The sequence below is a fragment of the Halichoeres trimaculatus genome, unplaced genomic scaffold (assembly GCF_033239565.1).
Source record: "Halichoeres trimaculatus isolate MK-OKI-2021-1 unplaced genomic scaffold, fHalTri1.1 fHalTri1_scaffold_14, whole genome shotgun sequence".
In the NCBI taxonomy this organism is placed as follows: Eukaryota; Metazoa; Chordata; class Actinopteri; order Labriformes; family Labridae; genus Halichoeres; species Halichoeres trimaculatus.
In genome coordinates, this window is record NW_027437192.1 from 23,508,873 (window position 1) to 23,527,670 (window position 18,798).

At 39.2% G+C, this 18,798-nt stretch overlaps 1 pseudogene; it reads left to right on the forward strand.

Moving 5' to 3' along the window:
* Positions 1–17,939: 17,939 nt before the first annotated feature.
* Positions 17,940–18,587, forward strand: LOC141803337 (uncharacterized; annotated as a pseudogene).
* The last annotated feature ends 211 nt before the right edge of the window (positions 18,588–18,798 follow it).

An 18,798-nucleotide genomic window follows, 5' to 3' on the forward strand; every position in this document is an offset into this window, starting at 1 on the left:
TTCTTTTTCCGTGTAACTTCTGCTATCATTGGCACCTAGGATAGCTTCTCCCACTCAGTATTATCAAAGTCACTTAATCACTGGATACACTGTGATTGGCTGAGGTAACCACACTTACTCTCACCAAACAGACTAAGGAAGGGTTTGAGGCAGAAACAGACACTGACACATGTAGAGGCTTGTAGGAGACGATTGAGCCGGATGTTTTCTGTAAAAGCTGACGTTCAGCAGACTCTACCTTTAAAACAGCTCAATATTGTTCTTAAAATATAAAGATTATGTTTTTTAAATGAAAAATGACATCATTTTTCTTCAGAGCCAGTTTTTTTTTGTTTTGTTTTGTTTTTTTTTTTAAAAAAAAGGTGATTGAATGTGATTAAAAATAAATGTTACAAGAATAAGTTGGTTGTGATGTTTCACTGTCCAGAAAAATGTTCAACATCCATTACACATCCTGGAGGCTTTTATGCTGAAGAAGCACCCGTGGTGCAGGTTTACTTTTAAATACAGATCTTATTTTGTCTTGTTTACTATAAAAGAATTACCATGTTGACTTCATGGGTTAAGTGACTTGTGTAACAAAAGAAAATGTCCAGAGAAAATGAAAAACAAAAGCAGCCATTACATTCTTCAACAGCCTACACAATAATCCTACAACTAAACACACAGTTATAATTTATTCAAGAATGCAAATGTGCTGCAACTCAAACAAAGAAAGGACGCCTCCAACCTTTCGTGTCATGCCATGCATACATCTGTTAAAACCCAGTAATACATGACCCAGGACTACAGCACATTTCTCATCAACAGAGCCATTGTGGTGGAACCCACCTCTCTGATTGCTTCCCCTTTTTTCCCTGCACATTTCTTTCATTTTCTCCAAAGCTGTCCTCTTTTCATTCCTTTGTTTCAAGGCAGCTACTTTAATTACTTTAGCCCCACAATGTGAGCTTTGCATGACAGCTTTCGTTCATCCCTGGCACTGGGGAATATGGGCAGAGATGATTTTTATTAATGATGGGTGGCGAAGAATTGGAGATGACGAAAAGGAGGAAAATGATATGAGACAGAAGGAGGGGAGGAGCTGTCAGTAGCATAGGGGCTGATGAGGCTCAGATCATGGATCAAATGGAGCTCATCCAACCTTTTACCTTCCAGCCCATTATCAATTGTTTATCCGTCCATCGGCATAAATTTCACTTGTGTGAGACTGATTCTTTAAGCTGCACTATGGAAGCCTTTGTACGTTTTACTTGAAATATAAAATACATAAATGGGACAGTGACAAATGAGGGTTGGTATCAAAAACATGCTTTATACTTGTTAAAACACAGATTGAATGTTTTTTTGTTTTGTTTTTTTTAAACCTGTAGATTCTAAGTGGTGCATATCTGTTGGTATCAGTATTTTATACGAAATTTCTACCATTTTTAAACAACTGAAGAATTAGTCCCATTAAATTGTCAAAAGGTGTAACCACAAAAATATTATACAAATATTATATAATTCACCTTCTTACAAGTTATGCAAGCATACTGATGAAACAGGTCATTTGTGGTAAAATAACATCTCAAAGTATATTTAAAATATTTCATTTCTGAACTTTATGATACAGGTTTTGTTGTACCGAGCAAGTCAGTATGCCGTTGACATTTTTTTTTCTCTCCCTTGTGTTGAGTTGGATTAACACAATTTTCAGTTTAATTTCACAGTGTGGTAGATTGCTAGCATAATAGTAAACATTTTGCTCAGTATCAGATTTTTTTTATGACAGACATTGATTACACCAACTGACATTTATCAGTTTTACAAAGTGACCACGTCTTTTACCTGAATACATAAAGTAAACATCAAAACATATAAAAAACTAGGATAAAACTAAAACTGATTTCTAAATTCAGCTGGTGACAGTTTAAGTGGCTGTTGCCTGACTCCAAAGGCCTTGGTGAATATCAGCTAACTGTAGCCCTATAGTGGGTTTGGATCATTTCCCTGATTTCCAGGAAAATCTGATCCCCTGTTTTAGTTTCATGTTTTACATCAACTTGTAGATGATTATTGGGTTAGAAAATAAAAGCTAATTGTCGCTATGCTAAGCAGTTAGCTCTCATATGAAATTAGCTGATCCAACCTACTTTCTCACAAACTTTAAATGGTATGCTAACCTTAACTGGCTCACTGTTAGTTAGCTAGTTCTATGTTACAGAACTAAATTTCTAATGCTTGTGGGGTTTTTTTTTGTGTGTGCTCAAGCAGTTAAATCATTGGCCGTGATGTTCCCATTTGTTGTTAAAGCTACAAATACAACTCTGACTGTTCCCTCCCTCTTTGTTAGCAAGCACTGCTGTCAGTAATAAATCAAAGAATTGCCATGAACACCACCAGAAAGCTAAAACCAGTGGTCATGGCACGAGGTAAGGTGTTACGTTGTAAGATGTTCAGTTAGCTGTGTTTTACTATTTGGTGGTAGCTGTAATAAACACAAATTGTTAGTAGTGTGTTAGCTACTTGCATGTTTCTACAGGGTTACATGCCCTAAGCTATGTCATTAGCATACCCATGTAGCAATAGCCATGTTGCATTTAGCCACGTTTAGTAGTCAAATCTATGAATGTGCATCATGCTGCCAGTTTACAGTTTTGCTACATAGTAGCTTTTTTCACGTGTTTACCACAGCCAATAAATCTAAGGTCAGATAAAAGAGTTGGGTGTGATACACGTTAAGTTCAAAGAAGAAAAAAGAGGAGATATCAGAGATGATAAAATGTATGACTGTTGATTCATTAGAGGCAAAGGATGATTGGTCGTAAAAAAAATATTGTCAATGCAGAAAATATGATGCCTGCTATGGGGCTGGGTTTACAGTCTGTGTTGGTTCCGCAAGTTAGAATTTTTTGAAAGATACACAACATGTATGCATGTGGGCTTCTGCAGACTGTTTCACAAACTGACACTAATCTGAACTTGATGTAAAACTCTAAACATTAGAGCTGCACTCCTCATGCCAGTGCTCAATCCCAGCTTTGAGAAATGGGTTATCAATGGACTGCAGTAATTAGCACATTTAAGCTATGCCAGTGCTGTTAAAGCTATGAAATGCTAACAGATGCCTCAATGTTTGCTAGTGCTATATTGAGCGGGCAAGTGCTGTTCTGAACTCCCTCAGCCAGTGTTGCCAACTTAGCAACTTTGTTGCTATACTAAGTGACTGTTCAGACCCTTTTTTAAAAAAAAAAGCAACCAGTGACCATGATGATGAGTGCTAAGCCCCTCCACATCCAAAACACTCATGCAGACAAGTCCTTCTTGCTTGCAGATCCAGCCAGAGCAGGTGACTACATACATATGAATCACACTCATGTTTCTCTCTTTTACATCAATTTTGCCAGTCCCAAGCCTTGATAAAAGAGGAGGGTTGATATTTTGACATAAAAAAAAAAAGTAATTGACAGAAGAAAGTTTTTGTATTGCTGTAAAAATATGTACATTGTCTTTCTACATATTTTCTGTCTCTCCCACAATGCTATTCCTCTCTCCTACAGCATCCATGACAATTACATTCAAATGTCTTATTATGCAAAATAGGTGATGACATCATTTAGTGATGTTAAGCGACTTTTGGGACAGCCAATAGCGACTGTCTTTACAGTGGAGGTGGCAACACTGCCTGCTACTTGAGGCCTGACCTTCTACACTTTAATTAATTTATAGTCCACAGATGTTGCCTGTGCTGGGTCAAAAACAAGTAGCATCCTTTGCCATGATTGGACTCTGCTTACAGATGAATTTATCCAGAAAAGAAATACTGGCTATAACTTTTAAGTGAAGTTTGATTTAAATAGGACTTGGTAAATATAATTTATTTTTGTGGGCTCTTTTCTTTGAGGGCTTCGAGTATCTATGCCAAAGATAAATATGTTTGCTATTTGACTCAAAAAAAGTTGTCCAATAGCAGCACAAGTAACAGTTCCCATCTATTTGTTGCCGTCCCATCAAACTTTGAGCTCAAGACATCGATTGTTACTGAGGCGAATCCAGAGCATGTTAACAGACAGGAGGTGAGCTCACTTCTCGTCTCCGGCCTTGATACGGTGTGGGCCTCCACAGAGCGTTATCCAGCAGGAGCTAAGTGTTGATCAATGCTGCAAGCAAGGGAGGACTGAGGGTGGGGAGTACAAACAGAGGACAGAAAGGCCACTGCTATCGCTCTTCCATGACGCTGAGGATCTGGATCCGCTGGGCTCCCAGGCTAAATTAAAACAACCGGCATCCCATTGATTCCGGCGCTGACAGGGACCATACATCACCCTACCAGCCAGGGAGAGAGGACAGGAGAAAGAAGAAGCAAGAGGAGGGATAATAGAGAAGCAAAGAACACATTCGGGAAAGAAAATGATAACCAAAATGATAGGAGGAGAAAATAAATAAAAGGAGGGCGAAAGAGGGAGAAAGAGATATCTATAAAAAAGAAACCAGGAGGGAGAAGTAGCTGGTGGAGAGAGCAAAGGGAGCGGGGAAAGAGATGAGATGGCAAACCAGACGTAAGCAATTGTTCACTGACAAGTCAATTTATTTCCCATGCATGGCTGACGATTACTAAGAAGCAGCTAGAACTTTTCGGTGGAGAATTGGAGGTGGAGGAGCGGCAGAAAGACAGTGGTTGAGACTTTTCGTAAACATAAAACTCTTGAGATATGGACAAAGCCAGTTGGAAAAGCTGCAAGTGCAACAGCTAGAGACAACCTGGACTCAGAGAAGGAATTGAATTCTCTTCAGTCCATTCAGTTAAGACTTCTTACCGTATCCCTTTGAATTTAATGACCTCTTATCCCTCAACAGTATCTTCAAACTTCAATTTATCTTGCTGACTTTCTTATTTCAAATCACTTATGCCTCTGGACTCTATGAAAAGAGGTATTTGACATATTGTCTTGGAAATGATAGTGTTACTCAGCTATTGTTCTTCATCACCCAGCCATGATGAGGTATCAGCATTCAAATGAGGTCTTGCAGAAAGAATAAGAGTTTGACCTGCGAGAGGAGCTTGGCGGAGGCTTTGGTTGTGGTGAATTCAACAAGATCCCACAGGAGCCAGGAGTAGAAAAAAAAAAAAACATTGAGTGATGCATAATTGCCCTGCCATCTTGGGTTTGCTGTACAAACTACTGCTTTGAATGCCACACCAACAGCCTGTTTCCCTTTCTTGCTTTTACACAAAATGGCTTTATATAACTTAAAATGCCACAGAAATGCCTCGTAATACATTTAATATGACTCATAAGTTGCAAAATAAGCTTAAAAGCCTTAATTAAATATCCTCTTCTGCTCTCTGCTGATAGTTTGTAATATCATCATCGCTGCCTGAAACTAAAAACTGAACAGGTGTACCAAAAAGCATTGTCTTAGCAGAAACATACTGGCCACCCTCTTATTGGTGAAGTCATGTCATATAATAGAGCTATTTGAACTTTGGATGTGTGCTCTCATTTGCAGGGTTCAAGTCATTTAGGCGCCACAGCTTGCCTGAGCTACGGCATTAAACCTGGGACCAAAAAGCTCCATTAAGGGGTTCTGTGCTTGGCACAGCTCTAGATGAATTCATCTTTAAAGTAATCACAAACACACAATCCAGAGTCTTTTTCCCTTTTAGCAGAGTTACATGTTCTGCTGAGCCGGTCTCAATTACTGCCACTGCCTGAAGATGTTCAGATGAGGTCTGATTAGAAATCATGGTGTCACACAAGAGCAGCCTGTAACTGTGTTTAAATGTATCCCATTTGAGATGGACATAGCAACCTTGATACTTTCCCGTAGCTACTTAACAGGACAGTGAAACTTAAAGCTGTGGATCAAACTACAAGCCTGATCAACTGATACTTGTTTGCTAGCTCCCTGCAAGTGACGTGCAGATTGACACTGAAATATCAATACTTCCAATACCAGCTCTATGTGCTTTAACATTTATCCTAAATCCAGAATATCGATACTGTTGATACTTCAGTCATTTGTGGTCCTGTAAATCATTACTAGGAACACAGTGAAAAGTCACCAAACTGTTGAGAACGTATCTGATTAATACTCCGTTCTGTGGGGACTACTTTTTCTTCCGCCTGGCTCAGTGTGTAATGCCGAAGTGCAGCTGCACCCTGCTCAGTCTGTCACCCACTCTCACGCTGTCACAGGACAGAATGGCAAAGTGCAAAAGAAGTCGTGTGTGAGGCTATTTTAGCTCCACAACAGCCAAGACACTGTTTGTGATATTTTAAGAAAACATGTCTGGACTTGTGGCAACACAGCAAACCTCGTTAAACACTTTGGGTTGAGTCTCAACCAAGAACACGAGGCATTTATGATGAGGGGGACAGAGAAGGAGGAAAGCTCAGCATCAGGTGCTGCTGTGGTGAGACAAACATCTCTGGATGAGTCCTTTGGTTCTACAGGCAGACAACATCCAGGTACAGAGGGAGAAAATGTGGGGTTTTAAGAGTAGCTATTGTTGCTATTGTTTGAATTAATAGATATGGTTATGAAATAAGTAACAAAATAAATACATGCTTCAATAAACAATTGCATGAGTTCATTTAGAGAAATAAAACACATGTCAATGAGATAATCTGGTGAAAAGACTGGATTAATTCAGGTAAGGTTCCCTAAAGAATTAATCATTTAAAGTGGATTACAAACAACAGGTGTCACTAAATTAAAAACAACAATTGCAGTACAAACAGTCATGGTGAGTTAAGATATATATATTATAAAAAATAAAGAAAAAATAACTTTTTATCTACAAAATATATCCATTATTATTTACAACCTGTCTAATTTCTTTGGCGGTTGAATGAAGAATTCAAAATGTAGGTATTGACAAACTTGTGAAATTATTGTGGCATTTATTTATTTAATTAAATATTATACTGGCGATTTCAATTTGCATGATTTGAAATGAGCTCATTTTTTTTTTTATTTTTCCTGACACATTACATGTATTTATACTAAGTATTGGTATCGGAACGGTATCGCCGATACAAGCCTGAATTTTACTCAGGATTGGATCGGAAAGGAAATCAGTGGCATTGAACATCACTACTCCCTGCAGGGTTGAGGCCTTTACCAGGGTTATGACTTGAAAATTGCTTTTCATTGGTTTAATTCTCAGCTGGTTTTTGTTGCTTAATTTCTCAGTTCTTTGCACTTAAGTCCTAGCAACCTACCACTGGACAAGTTAAAAAAAAAAAAGCCAAATTGTTAAAAAAAGGAATTTTTAACATGGCCAAACACAGGATTTCATAATCTGTGTGTTAATTGTGCCAAATTGGTTTTCTGACTGTGGCTTTGTTGGCAACGCTAGCAGAGCAAGCCCTCATTAGACATCGAATCTTAAAACCTAGCTTGTCAAGCTTCTGAGTGGTTACATGCCTCTTGCTGTAAAAAAAAAAGGCCTAAGTACAACTTTTCCTCCTGGTGAGATGCCATCACTCACGTTCGGATCTCTGCTAGAAAAATGACATACCCAAAACAAGTGTGTCTCTGTATCTACAAGATCTATTTGAATCATTCTAGTATCGTAATAAAGGGAATGCTGTGGAGTTTGTTGAGAGGTATCATCATTGGTGTTTATGTCTCTGTCTCATAGAATAAGTGCTTTGTATCATGCAACCTCAAAGGCCCACATTATGGGGACCTAAGGTTTCAAAGGATTAAGCAAAAAGCCATGGCTTTAGCCACGAAATCGAGCTTATGGCAAATTGCTGTGCCTGGCCTGGATTTGATTGAGAAGTTGACTAAACATACCCATCCAAAATACAAGATTCATTAATGCTAATGGCTAATGTTGCTTAATGGCATGATTAGATGTAAGTCCCTTCAGCTTTAGAAGAGTATTTCCAGTGTTAAACTCATTTCATGCAGCTTACTGTATAAACATTAAACCAGCTTAAACACAGACATAAATGTATGCACACAGTCATTAACCCAAGCAGGAGACTTCAATAAGAAAGATTTCCAGGGTCCCCTCTCTTCAGCCCTTATTTAAAGGTCGACTCTGGTTATTTATAGCTGGGTTTTTTAACCTTCCCACCCAAGGTGTGTTGGATCCTGCATTTACCTTTTTTAATGAATATGTCTCATTTCACATGAAAAAAAAGGAGAATGAGATTATTTCTTATTCTCATATATTTGGCTTTTTAGAACATTTAATTGACATCTCCATAGCCACAGACATATATTAGCAGCAGTTAACATGAATATCCTGAGATTCAAGCTCTTTCAAGTAATGAGCAGTTACACAGATTTCAGATGAGGTTTGTACTTTGTGCAGCACTTTTGAAATGTGCAGAATAACCCTCAAATTAGAGCTCACAGATGGAACACACACATCACTTCAACTGCTTCCTGCTAAAAGAGATTTAACCAACCAGCTGGAAAGACCTCTAATTTCACTGATATAGTTGTAGAGGGCACAAGAAGCACTGATCTGACCCAGAGCAGATACTGTCATGACATTCTCTAAAGATAAGATATATAAGAAAAGTGCATATGTGCTAAAGAGTGAAGCTCATTAACTGCAGCAGCGAACAAGAGCTTAACAATCAGAAGAAAAACGGCACAGCACCAACTTGCTAATGGCTGTCAAGCATAAGCTACAAACATTTGTTGAAAATGTTTTTAGTGTGTTTGGTAGAAGCTTTTTGGAGAAGTAACAAAAAGTAAACCATTTAGGCAAAAACGTGTCTTTTTACCAGCAAACCTTGATTAAATGTTCACTGGGGGCCACTTGCTAACCATGTTTTTTCATGAACTTGAGCTTAAAAAGGTTTCTCATTTAAAGTTTGATACAAATTCACAACTGTTCTCACACTGTCAATTATTCCCATATTTCTCAAACTGACAATTTTACGTCTTCATAAGTTGGAGGATTTTGTCATTGGCTATGAAAAAAAATAGTGAATTCTACTCAAATGGTTTTACAAGGGTATGAGACTGCAGACAACACACACAATAATCAAACTGGATTAAAAGTTGCTTCATGCAAGAAGTAGTTCTGAGGCAGTGCTGCTGAAAGTGGACAAGAAGTATGATAACACTGCCATCAGAAAATAATCAGACCAAATATTGCATTACCAAATAATTATTAACCTTTGAATCATGCTTTTATTCTGTATTATTTGCAATATGTGCAGAATCGAGGAACTAACTAGTGATTTTGCAGTCCAATATGTGTAAGCATCAGTAGTAAACCATGACCCCTAGACCTTGGTCCTCTGACCCCTACTTTCTTGGATTTGATGATTATTATTCTGAATCAAAATGAAGAAGCCAAGTTAGCCTTGGGGAGCAAGAAAACAGCATGGGCAGAGTGATCTCTCACCTGTAAAGAACCTGCTCATCCAGCTCTCCCACAGTCTTCATATCCTGACCAGAGACTAAATCAGCAGCTCTGTGATACTTTGTTATGAAGTCAAGTCATATCATGTCAAATTTTACGTGCATGTTCTGAAAGAGGCTAGAAGGCCCTCTTCAACTGTGGTTTAGGAGCAAAAAGTTAAGATGCTGTAAACCCTCAGAACTGCTTGTTCGACTTAACTTCAACTCATCTGAACTTCAGATCAACTCAACTGTTGACATGTTTTACCACAGCAGCAGCTCTCAGACCGCTGGCTGCTGCTTCCCCTACATGACTGAGTGACTGACATGACTTCTCTGCCTAAGTGGTTCACCTCACTTCTGTAAGTATTTCCTTTATTTTAGCAACTGAAAGGGAAAAAGGGGGAGTTGCTTTTATTCCTTATTGTAGCATTGAAGCAGCTGTGAAAAGAGGCAAAATTACAAAGCTGAGTCTAAAAGGAAAGAATTTGGCATAATTGTAGGTAGAAGGGTTAAAAAAAGGACAAATATTTTGTTCATGTTGGTTGTTTTAAGTTTGATATTTTTTATTGTTTTGTTGCGCTTTGATTTTGTTTGTTAGGGGGGTAAAAACAACACTGTTAAGTTTTCAGTCATTACATTAATGATTTTTATTTGCTATCAATATGTATTGTGTCATACGTAATTGTCTTTACATATATATATATATATATATATATATATATATATATATATATATATATATATATATATATATATTTGAATTCTTTACAAAATTGAATTCTTTCTGAAGAATCACCACACCATCATGACGTACACAACACATGTACTTCATAAGCTGAAGACAGACTTATGCACAATACATGACAGCTCTCTTGTCTTACCTTCCACGCAAAACAAACAAAGCTTAATGCAAGCCTACACTCCATACCAGCAAACACACAGCACAGAGATCAACACACATGACAACTATGGCCTTGGCCAACCATGTTTATGGATAACATCGTTAGCACAACAGCCTATTGTGAAAGCAGCCATCACGTAAAACGACAACACATCACACACTGACTAACCAGCAGTTCTACTTTATGTCCACTTGCACAAATAAATCTTGTAAAAAAAAAGTGGCAGCAGCAACCAGAACAAAAAAAAATGTTGTGGCAGGCCTACCTTTAGTGGTTGAATCAGTCATCTCCGACCATGGGTTGGAATCACTGGAGTTGAAAGTTGATAAATTATGCACTTAGTTTGTCTCAGGTGTTGGTCTTCCACTGTTCATGCAGAAATCTGTGTGGAAAGCAGATTTGCAGACTGTCCTTCCTTTTACTTGCGGCTTCCAACTTAAAAAAGTAACAGACTTGAAGGAAAAGCAGAGGCCAGCTTGCGACTGAGGGAGGTCATTGGTGGAGTTTGGACTTGGACTGATTAAGGGCTCCATTTCCTCTCTGTGAGCTTGCTGAAACATCCAAGATTTCCTCAGGTTGATACTCTTTTCTTCAGCTCTGACCTCCTGCTACTCCTCCCAATGAGGCTGAGTTGGCTGCAGAACTTTTGGCTTAAGCCCATTGTTTTAGTCAGTTATCTTCCACAGAGTGACAATTGGTGTAATATCCATCTTCTTACTTCAATGTTCAGTTTTGAATTTTAATCCATGTTAATCAGCAGTTCTGTGGGACTTGGAGGGCAAACATAAATCCCCACAGTGCAGGGGCTTTTCTTGGAGGTCTTCTTTTACTTTATTCCAGCATTTCAAAAATGTCACCATTACAAACCAGACACCCATACAAAGTGTCCTTGAGCAACTGAAAACGTGCTTGTTTGCATTGAATACTCCCCAGTCAAACTACATGGCTACCAACAAGGGTAGAATCAAACAGTCTGTCCAAGCCGTTAAAACAACACAAACACCTAATTTTGCCAGTTTTCAATTTAAAATGCATTATAATTTAACACAATGTTCATTATGCTACAATGAATCTCAAGAGGCAGGTTGTAAACAAAACACAAAGAGAAAAAAAAAAGTTCCATCCTCCCCCACCCAGAGAGTTGGTACAGCCAGGATTGCCAACACCTGGTGGAACTTGAGGCATTCAGGTGCGCATGTAAATCAGAGGAAGTTGAGCTTGGAGAGAAAAATGATTAATATTAGTAAAAAAAAAAAAAAAAAAATATAAAAGAAAAACAGAGTCATGAAACACACGTACAACTCAGTTTGATTGGATCCAACGATTATATCCAAATATATATAGTCTCACAAATGGTAAAGTGAAAGTGATGGGTTTTTTTTTTTCTTGTTCCTCAGAAACTAGTTTTCAAAGTTTCAAAGATAAATAAAGCTAGAATGGATTGCTCTTCAGTTATTTTCTTAACTACAAAGATTGATCTTTTAAGTACACACGTGGGTGTTCAAAATAGATACAGGCTACCACCAGTGCAATACCAAAGTTTAAACCTTGTTGGCTTGGATTTGAAGTGGCTCAAAGAGGACACTGACTAAAGCAGAGCTGGATGAAGTTGGCCTTCAGTTAGCCTGGCGGTTAAAGTATCCACCATATAGAGGTCAGCACAGGTGAGGTCATAGGGGATGCTTGTTTGTCTCCCAGCCACGACCTTTTTGCTGCAAGTCTCTGCCAACTCTCTGCTCCCTACATTTCCTGTATGAATCTCTTCAGCTAGTGAATCAATAAAAGGAAAAAAAAAAAAAAAAAAAAAAAACATGATGTGAATTCATCACTGGAATCAAAGAAAAGTCTTTTTCTGTCTCTTGCAGCCACTGGCCACTCCCATCTGTGTCTGTCTGATGGGAGTCCTTCAGCAAAGGCCTGATGACATCTTTATGTCACACACCAGAGATGCTGCATGCAACCTGAAATTATATAAGTGCATGGTGACGTAGAAGATTTTTATGTGAGTGTTGTGACAATTAGCCTTATAGTTTGGTATTGTTGATTGGCTGGAGGAATTTCCATTGTATCGTGAATGGTTTACTGATACTGACCCCATGATGCGCTTGCTCAATAAGACTAATGTCATTTAAGTACAGACTGTCAAATTGTGAATTCCACAACTGATGAGGAAAGACAGAGAAGAACGCATACAAGATAAAACAAGAGGACAGAAATAAGGTATCCAGTTGATAAGTAGCAGCTGTAAAGTGGTCCTCTAAAGCAAATATATTCATATTCAGGCTGGTATCATCCCCTGGATAAGCACTACATCCAACATCCTATTGGTTTTCCCAGATTATGAAAAGTTTGTTTAACAAAAATGTAAAAGCAGAGCAGATATATCTTTGTATGCGTTTCACTGGCATTCAAAAGCAACTTGAGTGTGGGCACAAAGGCTTAATATGCACAGAAGATCTGGTCAAGTAACACTTACCTGAGTGTAAACATTCAATTTGAGTACAAGCAGGTCACATTTGAGTGGAACTGGCTATTTGGATGCAAGGGCAGTTATTGTCAAATCTGAGCACTGAATCAATGTCATGCTCCGCAGCTGAAATAAAAGGCTTTGCAATAAAAGATGAAACAAAACAAATGTGAGCCTTTGACAGGCTCCAATTACAACAAGTACTTTGTTTTTGTTTAGAACTGTGATCCTCAAAGATAACAAAGTAGATACACAAAAGATTGCACATCCCAGAACAATCAACTTTAGGCATGTATCCCAAGGAGATGAGGTCAAAGTCCTTATCCCATTGTTCAGAAAAGGCTGCGTTTACCAAACAAACCCCTATCTTTTTAGTCCACCATATAGGTACATTATAATCTGATCTCATGAATGGAGGCAAACTTTGCATCTTGTTTAGTTGGTGATCACTGTTGTAGTCACAATATATGGCATGTGAGCTCTGTGTTGAAGAAAATGGGCTGAAGTTGACAGAAACTCTGCAAAGTGAGTTTTAAAGTGCAAAGCTGTAAAAGTGAACTAATCCCTCTGTAAGAGCCTGTTTGACTGACACTTACTCTCTGGTTTAGAGTGTTTGTCAGAGATATGTGTGCATGAGATGCTACAGTGTGTGCATTTGTATATTTTAGTGTCTGAAACACAGGAACGTGCCAGACTGATTTAATTGTACAGCTCCTTTTTTAATGATTAAAACCACGTTTTAAACCCACCTCTCTTCCCTCCTCATCTCCATTCCTCACCTCACGGTCCTGATGCTGCAGTGCTTCCGAACTGCTTCATCTCTCTCATCTTTAACACTCTGCTATTATCTCAGTTGCTTAGTCATGGATATTCTCTGCACACGTTTCCACTTTTCATCAATCTTTTTCTCTCTCTTCAGCTTTTAGTATTTCTCACTTGAGTTCCATTCATGCAGCCTTTCTGTACTTTGGACATATTTTATTGTATTTGTTGGCTTTTACCAATTTCAAAAGCTGAATTTAACTGTTTTGTGCTTAAAGAAGGGGTATTGTGATTTTTATTTGGCTTTATACAGTCTTTTTTATCAATCCTGGTACTACCATTATGTGTTTTAAAGCTAAATAAAAGAAAAGAAAAGAAAAACCTTTTTTTTTTCCCACATGCAAGTGTTTCATTATTTCACCCTTCGTCTAAAACTCTTTGAAACTACTTTCTGACTTTCTGTGTCGCAAATTACAGAATTCTGCTTCGATGCATAGACACAAACACACACACACACACACACACACACATACACACACACACACACACACACACACACACACACACACACACACACACACACACACACACACACACACACACACACACACACAGACGAGCACACACATATATATGACACTGTATAGCAAACAGAGGGTTGGGAAAAATAATGTCACAACGACTGTAGTGGGAACCATTCTACACATATAATAAAGTTTAAAAAAGGCCATATTTGCCCTGCCAAAATGGCCTTGCTTAGACCCAAAACCCAGCTCTGAGAAAACCTGCTGGGGAGACTCCTAAGGACCTCACAGATGTCCCCAAGGTGTATCAGAGCCCTCGGGCGACGTATTGTAGAGTTTCTGCCAGGTAAAAGGTTAAAAAAAAACCTTTCCCCTGCAAAAATGGCCTAGCAAAAAGTCATTTTTTCCGAAAGTTGGACCCAAAAAACTGTTTTCGGAAAACCCACTTGGGACCCTCCTAAAGACTTCACAGATGGGCCCCAGGAATATCTAAGCCCTTTGGATACGACGTGTAGAGTTTCACCTTATATGGTGAAAGGTAAAAAAAAGCCCTTTTTCCCCATGCCAAAATGGCCTGGCAAAAAGGCCTTTTTTTCAGGAAGTTGGACCAGAAGCCAAGGTTTTGATAATACCTACTTTGGATGCTCCAAGGGACCTCGGAGATGGGCCCTAAGAGTATCGGAGCCCAAGGACTATGTCTTGTGGCGTTTTGGCCCATTAGGTGAAAGGTTGAAAAAAAAGGCCCTTTTAACCCATGCCAAAATGGCCTGGCAAAAAGGCCCTTATTCAAGAGGTTGGACCAGAAGCCAGGGTTTTGAGAAAACCTACTTTGGATGCTCCAAGGGACCTCAGAGATGCACCCTAGGAGTATCTGAGGCCTCTGGCTTTTGGCCCATTTGATGAAAGGTAAAGTTATCCCCTGATTTGTAAATGTATAGCACATGAAAAACACTCTGAAATCCTATCTGTGGCAGTAGTCCTCATCAGGCTAATATTTGCAAAAGATTGTCACTTCTCAGGACACATGACTTCCTTTGTATGTATTTACAAGCTCCCTCTGACAGTATGGCTTTGATGCTAACGTTAGCAATTGGTCCGCCAGCTGTATGTTTGACACACTGTTGTACACATAAGTGTAAACAAGGCTAACACTGAGATCTACCTGTGGCAGGTGAACCAGATTATAAAATGTTAACAAAGCCTGAGGTGTTGCCAGGTTTCATTCAGACATTTTCATTGAAGAAGGCACAAGCAGGGTACTAAGGTCCCTTCTGTTGTGTGTCGGACTGATCTGAGGTCAACAATCGCACAGCATTCAATGGATTTGTGAGCAGTAGATATTCTGATATGGTATGGGAATTTACTCAGCTAAAGACTGACAAGGACAACTCTCTAGTGGTACTTGAAGAGCAGTAGTGAGTCTGACATTCCATTTAAATGGGTTAGTATAAGACCAAACCTTCCTGTTAGTCTCCTAATGATATTATCTCTAATGTTATTTGTGACTCTGTTGTGCATGTGTGGGTTTTTTTCTTTTTCTTTTTTCTTTTTTTCTTTTTTCCTTTATGCAGTGGGCTCTACTAATTCTAAATGTGCCCCATGGTCCTTGCTTACACAAATTGCACAATTACATTAAATTAAGGAAATCAGATTATTGCATTGGATGATGTTAAATAAAATAAAAAGAGGTCTTAAAGGTAAGCTGTGTGTATTTGTTCTGCTAAGCTAGCAGAGCAGTGTGTGCGCTCGCTGTTTTGATGGTTTTTCACACTGAAATAATGTCAACCTGTAATCCCCTGTGTGAAATCTAGTCTGTTTTCAGAATAAGAGCCTCTCCTCTAAATGTGCCTCTGCCCTAAGAAAGGGGAGGCTTAACATCTGTCACTGGCTTTAGAATTACAGCTCAAATACATTTAAAAAGATGGTTTGGAAATATTGAAGTCGCAAAGAGATAAATGGTTGCAGACAGGGATGGGTACAAGTTGTCCAGACACACACACATGAAATGATCCTTAACAAATCCATGGCTGCTTTGATGTGGAACAAAGTCTATGTTCGTGCAGACACCAGTGCTTTAAAAACAAAGCATTTTACCCAACCTGAACCTGCTGCAAACCTTAAAACCCACATGCAAACCATACCTTAGTGTGAACAGGACACATGAATGCCCAACAAGTTGTGCATCAAATCAAAACAAATCACAGTCTTAGATACTGATTAATTGTGAAGCAGGTGTGTTGTTACCCTGCTGTTTTAGGCAATGATGTGAGAAGAAAACTGTCATGTTGGATTGTCACGCTTCGCGCAAACAGTGGACATGAATGCACATCCCCAGACAAGAGAGAAAGAGTTCAAAGAAAAGTTTACTTCAGAGGGGAAAAAAAGAAAACGAGAGAAAAACACTTCAAATGGGCAAAGACAGAGGTACAGAAATTGCAAATGCAAAACCCAAGAGCAGGGGGAAAATAATACATGAGGACATCTAACATGAGCCATGAAGGTCTGATTACAGGTAATTCATTCGGGTAAAGGTAAAGAGAAGCAAAGACATAAAAGAAAGAAACAAAGGGATTACACCCTCAAAAATGGATGAATAAATGTTTTTATAGAGTGTCCTCTTTTTTTTTTCATCCCTGGGACCTTGGATCAAACCCCCCGACCTTGTGATTGAGAGGCATGACTGTGGGCACAGATGAAACACATCAGAGAGAAGTAGGTAATCACAGGGCAACAGGAGGTGGAGAAAAAAACGTTAGCAAATGTAAAACAAGGGATCAAACACAAGGATGTTCAGACATGTTAGCCTACAAGAATGGCAAAATAAAAGTTAGTAAAAATGGAAACAACATTTTATCCGTAGGTCACTATTTTTGCAATCTGTGTGTTCCATACAGTCAAAGCTTTTGACACCACACTCCTCTTTAGCCTTGGACATATCGTGTGTATGGTCTCTTAGTACCATCTGCACCCTCTCCTTTTTACGATCCACTGCTTGAACTTGGTCTCACAAGGCCACACAGATCGTTGTTGCTGTATGTGAACTGGAGCACTCATGTGCATGTAGTAATGTCTTTTTCATGTTAAAATCTCCGTCCAGCCACTGGGAAGTCAAAGAAAGCATACTTGGGGCTTACTCTTGTTGTTCATATGTGCAAGGTCAGATTTATGTCACTCATGTTATTGTTCTAAGTGTGTTTAGAAACCATACCCAACGGGACAGGCACAGATTTGTCTAACTCCTCCATCTTTGACCATGAAGAAAGATCTTGAAGTGCAACTAATTAAGAGCATTTGTCTTGAGCAGAAACTTTTTAAGGATCTCCAAAGCCTCTTGTGAATGTACTTTTTTTGGTCATCATGCTCGCAGTTGCCCTGATACTCTGTATTCCTCATCAAGCTCCCATGTGACTGCTTACGTGATTTGTGCAAAAACTCAAGGACGTGTATAACTTTTTCAGATTTCAACAGTTTTGTCAACCTCAGACACTTTAAACCTTCCACACAGGTAATGTAACGTTGACTCAATCAGCCTGCTTGGCTGTGATCAACTCCTCTGTCATCAATAGCAGGCAGCGCCATGGGCTGTTTCTGTCTGATGGAGTTTAATATCATAATATGCAAAAGAAATAAGATAATCTCATTGTTGGTTGATAATTTATTGTATCCAGTGCCTCTGGAAAGAATTAACATTGCTTCAGTTTTTCCACATTTTATCTAACAGCTCCATTTTAAAATGTAATAAATTGATCAATTTAGATTTATTAAAAAATAATAAATAAATACATAAGAGCTCAGGTGCATCCTTTTTCCTCTAATCATCTCTGAGTTTAACTGGAGTCCACCTGTGGTAAATTCAGTTAATTGGATACGATTTGGAAAAGCACACACCTGTCTATATAAGGTCCCATTTGACAGTGCATGTCAGAGCACAAAACCAAGCAGGAAGTCAAAGGAACTGTCTGTAAACATCCAAGACAGGACTGTCTCCAGGCACGATCTGGGGAAGGGTACAGAAAAGTTTCTGCTGCTTTGAAGGTCCCAATGAGCCCAGTGGCCTCCATCATCTATGAATGGAAGAAGTTCAGAACCAACAGGATTCTTCTAAGAGCTGACTACCAGTCCAAAATGAGCAATGAGGGGAGAAGGGCCTTAGTCAGGGACGCGACCAAGAGCCCGATGGTCACTCTGTCAGAGCTCCAGTAGTCCTCTGTGGAGAGAAGAGAACCTTCCAGAAGGACAACCATCTCTGCAGTAATCTACCAATCAGGCCTGCATGGTAGAGTGGTCAGACAGAAGCCACTCCTTAGTAAAAGGCACATGGTAGCCTGCCTGGAATTTGCCAAAAGACACCTGAAGGACCCTCAGATCACGAGAAAGAAAAAGTCTCTGGTCTGTTGAGACAAAGATTGAACCCTCTGGTGTGAGTACCAGGCTTCATGTTTGGAAGAAACCAGGCACTTCTCATCATCTGGACAATACCATCTCTACAGTGAAGCATGGTGGTGTCAGTATCATGCTGTGGGGATGTTTTTCAGCAGCAGGAACTGGGTGAATAGTCAGGATTGAGGGAAAGATGAATTTAGCATTGTACAGAAACATCCTGGTTGAAAACCTGCTCCAGAGCACTTTGGACCTCAGACTGGGGCAATAGTTCATCTATCAGTAGGACAATGACCCTAAACACACAGCCAAGATATCAAAGGAGTGGCTTCAGGACAACTCTGTGAAGGTCCTCGACAGGCCCAGCAAGAGCCAAGGCTTGAATCTGGTCAAACAT